Consider the following 6,914-nt stretch of genomic DNA (forward strand, 5'->3'; position numbering starts at 1 on the left):
CTAACAGACTTCATGAAATGTTTTTAAAGAATTATTTTAAACTAGAACTCATTTTTTAATTGTACAAGTTATATTCTAACCTAAGAAAAGATGGGGTCCTTTAGAGAACTTTCCCAAAGTATGGTCCATAGATGATCTGCATCAGAACTACACAGGCTGCTTGTTTAAGAAGATAAATTTCCCATGTGCTTGTTTGCCTAACCTGCCCTCCCAAACTAAGAATCAGAATTAATGGGGCTAAGTCCTGGGGAATCTTATTTATCCAGCGCTATGCTGGATAAATCTGCCTTTTTCACAAACTCCCCCAGTGATTCCTGTGTTCAGAAAATATTGAGACCCAACCCCCAAATATAATCCAAACAAGTTTGAGTTTTTTCTGGGCAGCAAGGTAAATAAATGTACAGTCGTTGTTGTTTTTTCCCAGTTGTGCACCAATACTCACACCTACCAACACTAATTTGAATATAATCAAGGAGGGTCCATCCTCCTTCTGGAAGGGTAATAAAGTGTCAAGCTTCAAAAAAAACACACAGGGGTGCCTGGGTGGCTCAGTCGTTAAGTGTCTGTCTTTGGCTCAGGTCATGATCTCGGTGTCCTGGGATCGAGCCCAGCATCGGGCTCCCTGCTCCGCGGGAAGCCTGTTTCTCCCTCTCCCACTCCCCCTGCTGGTGTTCCCTCTCTCACTGTGTCTCTCTCTGTCAAATAAATAAATAAATAAATAAATAAATAAATAAATAAATAAATAAATAAATAAATCAATCAATCTTAAAAAAAAGAAGAACACACTATTTCCTATGTGGTTTTGAGCAAATATTCTTTCTATATTAAATTTAACTAAATTTACTAACACTGCCAATCATATTTCCAGGTTGTATATGCAGTTGTAGTCAGTATCATATTTCAATTGTCTAACAAATTTGAAATGAACACAGTCCAATATATTTCTGATTTAACATTCCCTTCATTTAGGCTTTATTGAGTTATCGATTCTTTTTAGGCTCAGAATAATCTTATCCAACTTTGTCTTTCTCATTGTATGTAAGTTCTTCTTACATGAAAAAACATAGGTAGACGCAATTTAAAAAACCCCAAATCTTGAATTCAAGTATGATCAGCAGTCATTTATTAAGTAATAACAGAGATCATTGACCAATTTTAGACCCCTGAACCGTTCCTGACCCTATCTTTTGGAAACTCATTTCTCAGAGCATCCCAAAGCACATTCTCCTCACTGGTCATTATGCTATCCTCAACTCATTCCTGACTCCTCCTCTTTGCGTAGGCTGCTTCCCTATCTAGTTTAGCCAAGCCCCACCTCCTCCACAAAGCTTTCTTCAATTGCCCCAATCTAGTCAACTGGCTCTCTTCTCTAAATTCTTACTCTACTCACCGTCATTACCAGCCAATTTTTTAAACCTTCCCAAAGGATATTTTAGCATGTTAGTCTTCAACTAAAAATCCTTCAGTGGCGCCACGTTTTCAACAACAAATACATTCTGAGCATCCTGTAAGCATGCTCTGCTACGTGTCAGGGACATACAGGTGGTTAAAACACAGCCACTGTCTCACAGGGATTATGGACTGTTGGGTTATTCACTGGAATTCCCAAATGGTCTGGATCGTGGACTAGAAACAACTTTAAGGCCCTCCATGATCTGTCTCCAATTTATTTTGCTAATTCTATCCCCCATTATTTCTTTTCCTTTGATCCAAATAAACTGGGTTACTTGCTGTTCCCCAAACACATCTGCTACCTTTCTCTTTTTCATATTCTTACTTTGATCTCTGTTCCTGAAATGACCTCCTCACTTCTCTCTCCATGTCAGTTCTGACATATACTTTAAGATCCTAGATTTCAAATGCCACCTTCTTCGTGAAATGTTGTGATTAAGTCAGGTTTCTTAAAAAGAAGCAACCCCACATAACACCAAATCAGCCAGCAAGGGCTGGTTCTTGATTAAATCCTGATTTGAACAAACCAGCTCTAAGAAATATTTGGGAGTAAATTAGAGAAATTTGAGTATGAACTGGGCACAAAATGATATTAGGGAATTGTTAAATTTATCAGAAATTATAGTGTTATTGTAGTTATGTTTAAAAGATCATTATTTTTAGATATGAAAACTGAATTAATTAGGATGGAATGCTATGATGGCTGAGGCTTAAAAATGGATGAAGGAAACATGGCAAAGTGTGAAAATTTGGTATTGGGAATATAAGTGTTTTAGGATTATTCTTTCCATTTTTCTGTATATTTGAAAACATTTCTAATCAAAAGTGAAAACAAGAACCCCAAACATTTTTTTCCTGTAAGAGTAAAACATGTTCACTAAAGAAAGCAACCCCAATAAAAAGCAACCATGGGGCGCCTGGGTGGCTCAGTGGGTTAAGCAACTGCCTTCGGCTCAGGTCATGATCCTGGAGTCCCGGGATCGAGTCCCACATCAGGCTCCCTGCTCAGCAGGGAGTCTGCTTCTCCCTCTGACCCTCCCCCCGTCTCATGTGTTCTCTCTCTCTCTCTCTCAAATAAATTAAAAAAAAAAATCTTAAAAAAAATAATAAATAAAAAGCAACCATTATTCTACTGCACCAAGATAATTATCATTTATATTATAATGCATTTCCTTCTATACAGTTACAAATATACTTCTTTTTACTTTATAAAACTGTGGTTACTCTGGACATATAGTTTTATATTGATCTCAGATTTTATTTTTTTTAATTTTTAAAAAAGATTTATTTATTTTATTTTAGAGAGAGAGAGAGCACGAATGCGAGGGGCAGAGGGAGAGGGAGAGAGAATATCAAGTAGATTCCACACTGAGCACAGAGCCCAAAGCGGGCTCCATCCCACCATGCTGAGATCAGGTCCTAAGCCAAGAGTCAGTCACTTAACTGACTGTGCCACCCAGGTGCCCCGATCTCAGATTTTAAAAGAACATGTGCAACAGGTAGAAAGAAGGGCACATAAATAAGAGAATGATGCATTTTATAGGTATGTTACATATCAATAAAAAATTAAAATAATAAGAAAAAATTTAAAGCACTAAATAGATCTGCCTCCCAATTCTCTTAGACTCACATACCAGCAGTGAATTCTTTTACAATCCTAGATCCCACAGATGGGCTTTTCAACTGTATATTTCAAATCATCACTGAATCACTTACTTGCCTTTTGGCAGTTCCCAGCATTTGCAGTTCTCATGGTGGGCTCTCTAGGCTACCACATGTTTTTTTTAAGGAAATCACCAGCCTGGCTAACTGGGACCACCACAAAGTCATCAGCCACCCCAACTGGGCTTTCTCGGCCACTGAATCGCCTTCCTTCCAGCCTCCTGCCCTGATCTACTTCAAGCTCCTCCTTCCCAAAGCTCCTGGTCTGCTTCTTCTTTCCTCCTTGGCACCCTTACTTCACACGCCCTCTTGCCAACGTTAGCTCCAGCCACGTGACTGGTTTTTTTTTTTTTTGCTTTACAGAAATATTGTTCAGATACTTTAATTCCGTTCATAATCACATAAATAACATAAAATACAATTTTAAAGTTAGACACTGCTACACATCCTAAGATATCAGTGCAAAAAATTTTACTTTTACATTTTCTTTGGTTTGTCTCTGTCCATATTTACACATGTGTCATACTGTGAATAAGCTGTTTAGGATTTTTCACTTACATTGTTAAAATGTTACATATTATTACATAATCTTTGTCATTTCAGTTTAAGTGGCCACATCATATGGTCCAAATGATTAAAATGCCTTCCAAGGACCTGAAATAAGTCAGAGCCCTTTCCTGGTTATCAGATACTTTATATGCTTTATTCTACAATCTGCTTTTCTGCACTTTCTGTGTCATGGACCTTTTCTCAAGTCACTATATATATTTTCTACATTACTTTAAATGGCTGCATCGCATGTTATAATAGGGCTGTGATTTCTTTTAATTTAATGCTTTGAAGAGTTAATATACTCCATGCTTCGAAAATCAGAAAAAATAAAATGGCACACAGTGTAAAGTCTCATTCTTCACATCTTGGTTCTCATTCACTCCAGAACATAACGTCCTTCCTCAAAGGATATTTTGTGTCTGTCCAGAGTTTATTTAGGTGGATGCAAGCTAATACCAATGTCATTTCCTATTTTTGTCTTTTTTTATCAGAATGTCATACATTATATACACTGTTCCTCATTTTGCTTTTTTTCACTTAGTAATTTATCTTGGAGATTGCTCTTGGTACATGGAGAATTTCCTCATTCTTTGTTCTACAGCTGCATGCCTTCCCACTATACAAGGCACCATCCTTGACTTCCATCCTGTCCACCCTTGATGGACATTGTGGTCATCCCATTGATTCCTAATGCCATCTCTACCCATTAACCCCAAAACTTTGTCCCATCCATTATCAACCTCAATCCATTTTTACTGGCTTGTTTTCCTATACATGTCAGATCTCTTGTATGCTGAAAGAGAACTTTCCATTCATTCTAAGGTCCTTCAAAGCTCCTATAATCTTCAAATTTCTAGATTGAGGTGTCCACAGTCTTCATCCACAGCTTCCACTTCACCCCCATTCCCTCCTTGACCCCTTATGATCTGTCTTCCTCTTCCTGTCTAAAACTAATCTGATCTAAAACTGATCTCTGAACTGCCGTCTACTAGAAACATTCAGCACCTTGTCTTTTTCTCAGTTCTCACCCCTTTAACATCTGAAGAAGGGTGCGCACCCTTGGTTGCCCATTCACTCCTAACTTCTTGTAGAATGACCTCTGTTCAACCCACACTTTTTATACTAAAATGGATCTCCAAGCAGTCACCTGTTAATGCCCCATCCCCCAGCAACCTGGTCTCAGTCACTTCTTTGAACCCCATCCCTAGAGCTCCTGTCAACCCTACCCGCCCCCTCCATAGCTAGCCCTAAAGAGCCTGTCTTCCCAGTGGCTTCACTACTACCCTTTCCTATCAACTCTGTCCCTCACCTCTAAATCAGATCCGAAGTTCTGATTACCTAGACTATTATAATGGACTCCTAACAAACCTTACTCTCCCAACCTCTTTCCCACTCTAGATGAAAACCGAATACCAAAACAAAACAAAACAACAGGGATGCCTGGGTGGCTCAGTCGGTTAAGCATCTGCCTTCGGCTCAGGTCATGATCCCAGGGTCCTGGGATCAAGTCCCGCATTGGGCTCCTTGCTCAGCATAAAGCCTGCTTCTCCCTCTGCCTGCCGCTCCCCATGCTTGTGCTCAATGAATAAAATCTTAAAAAAAGAAAAAAGAAAAAAGAGTCCTTATCTTTAAAAAAAAACAAAAACAAAACAGATCTTACATCATTCCTTTCTTCAAACTTTTATTTCTGGGGGTGCCAGGCTGGCTCAGTTGTAGAGTATGTGACTCTTGATCTCAGGGTTGTAAGTTCAAGCCCCACATTGGGTATAGAGATTACTTAAAAATAAAATCTTAAAAAAAAAAAACAACAAAAAACCCCCCAACCTTTTATTTCCAAACCAATGAAGCACTAACTCCCCAATCTGGCATTCAAGTCCTTCCATGATTTTAACTCAATTCAACATGTATTGGCATCAGCCAGTGTTATCTTCCACTGCTATACTAAGCATACCCTATGCTCTAGCCAAACCAATCTGGTTATTTTTCACTAAACACACAGTGTGTTTTTACGCCTCCAGGCTGTGGTTCACCCTTTTGTCCACCTGGATTACCCTCCCCTTTCATCTCTTCTATTCTAAGTCTCTTCCTCCCTTAATTTCACTTGCCGTGGTATCTTCACTAACTCTCCAGCAAATAAATGTGCTGTAGTTATTTGTGCAGTTATCATATTTCCCTACTGGATTCTAAATTCTGCTCAAACAAAATACTGCCTTGAGTGAACCTGTCAATGTACCAGCCTGTGCTAAGTGATTTGCATGCATTATCTTGTTTAATCTACACATCAACGTTGTAGGACAGGACTCTCCCCATGTAACACTGAAGAAACTGAGGCTCAGGGGCATCAAGTTGCCTGCCCAGGTCATGCAACTGATGAAGGTGGAATCCCTTTCTTAGTCTATTTAAGCTGCTATAACAAAAAATACCATAGCTTGGGGGGCTTATGAACAACAGAAACTTATTTCTCACAATTCTGGATGCAGAGAGTCTAAGATCAAGGCTCCTGCAGATTCGGTGTCTGGTGAGAGCCACTTCCTGGTTCTTAGACGGCTATCTTTTCCCTGTGTCCTCACACGGTGGAAGGAGTGAGGAAGCTCTCTGGGGTCTCTTTTATAAGGACACTAATCCCATTCATGAGGACTCCATTCTCATGCCTAAGCACTTCCCGAAGGCCTCTTCTCCTAATACCATCATCTGGGGGGAAGGGGGCAGTTAGGAATATGAATGGGGGGAGGGTACAAACATTCAATCAATAGCATTGGTGTTTGTATTACTTATGGTAGCCAGCACAATGTCCACTACCTACACTACACTCAACCTGTTTGTGTCAGATCAACATGTTAAAAACAGTGTCTGTCTATAGACCAAGATTCTAAGGAAATAGGAAGGGGGGTATTGAAACGGTAATGAATTGGGATGGCAGGATTGTTGGTGATGCTTCCAAATCTCCACTAGTGAGTTACAGAGCTTCTGAAATAAGCATTTAAAATATATAGTTACTAAACAGGATTGCCGCTACTCTTAAATATTTTCAAATTGCTATATGTAGGTTAGTTTTGTCTCCCTGATTTTATTGTCACCCCCCGGGGATTCACTCTATTCTCTTGTATTCCCACAGCTGTCGGCGCATTGCTGAACACACGACGTACGTACTTGTTGATTTTAACGTATGTGTGTTTGCATAGTATGTGTACAGCAACCGGGGAGAGGACACGGGTGTGTGATGCAGTGTGCATTCCATCTCATCCCTT

Source organism: Mirounga leonina, unplaced genomic scaffold (genome assembly GCF_011800145.1).
Source record: "Mirounga leonina isolate KUSES-001 unplaced genomic scaffold, KU_Mleo_1.0 Mir_174, whole genome shotgun sequence".
Taxonomy (NCBI): Eukaryota; Metazoa; Chordata; class Mammalia; order Carnivora; family Phocidae; genus Mirounga; species Mirounga leonina.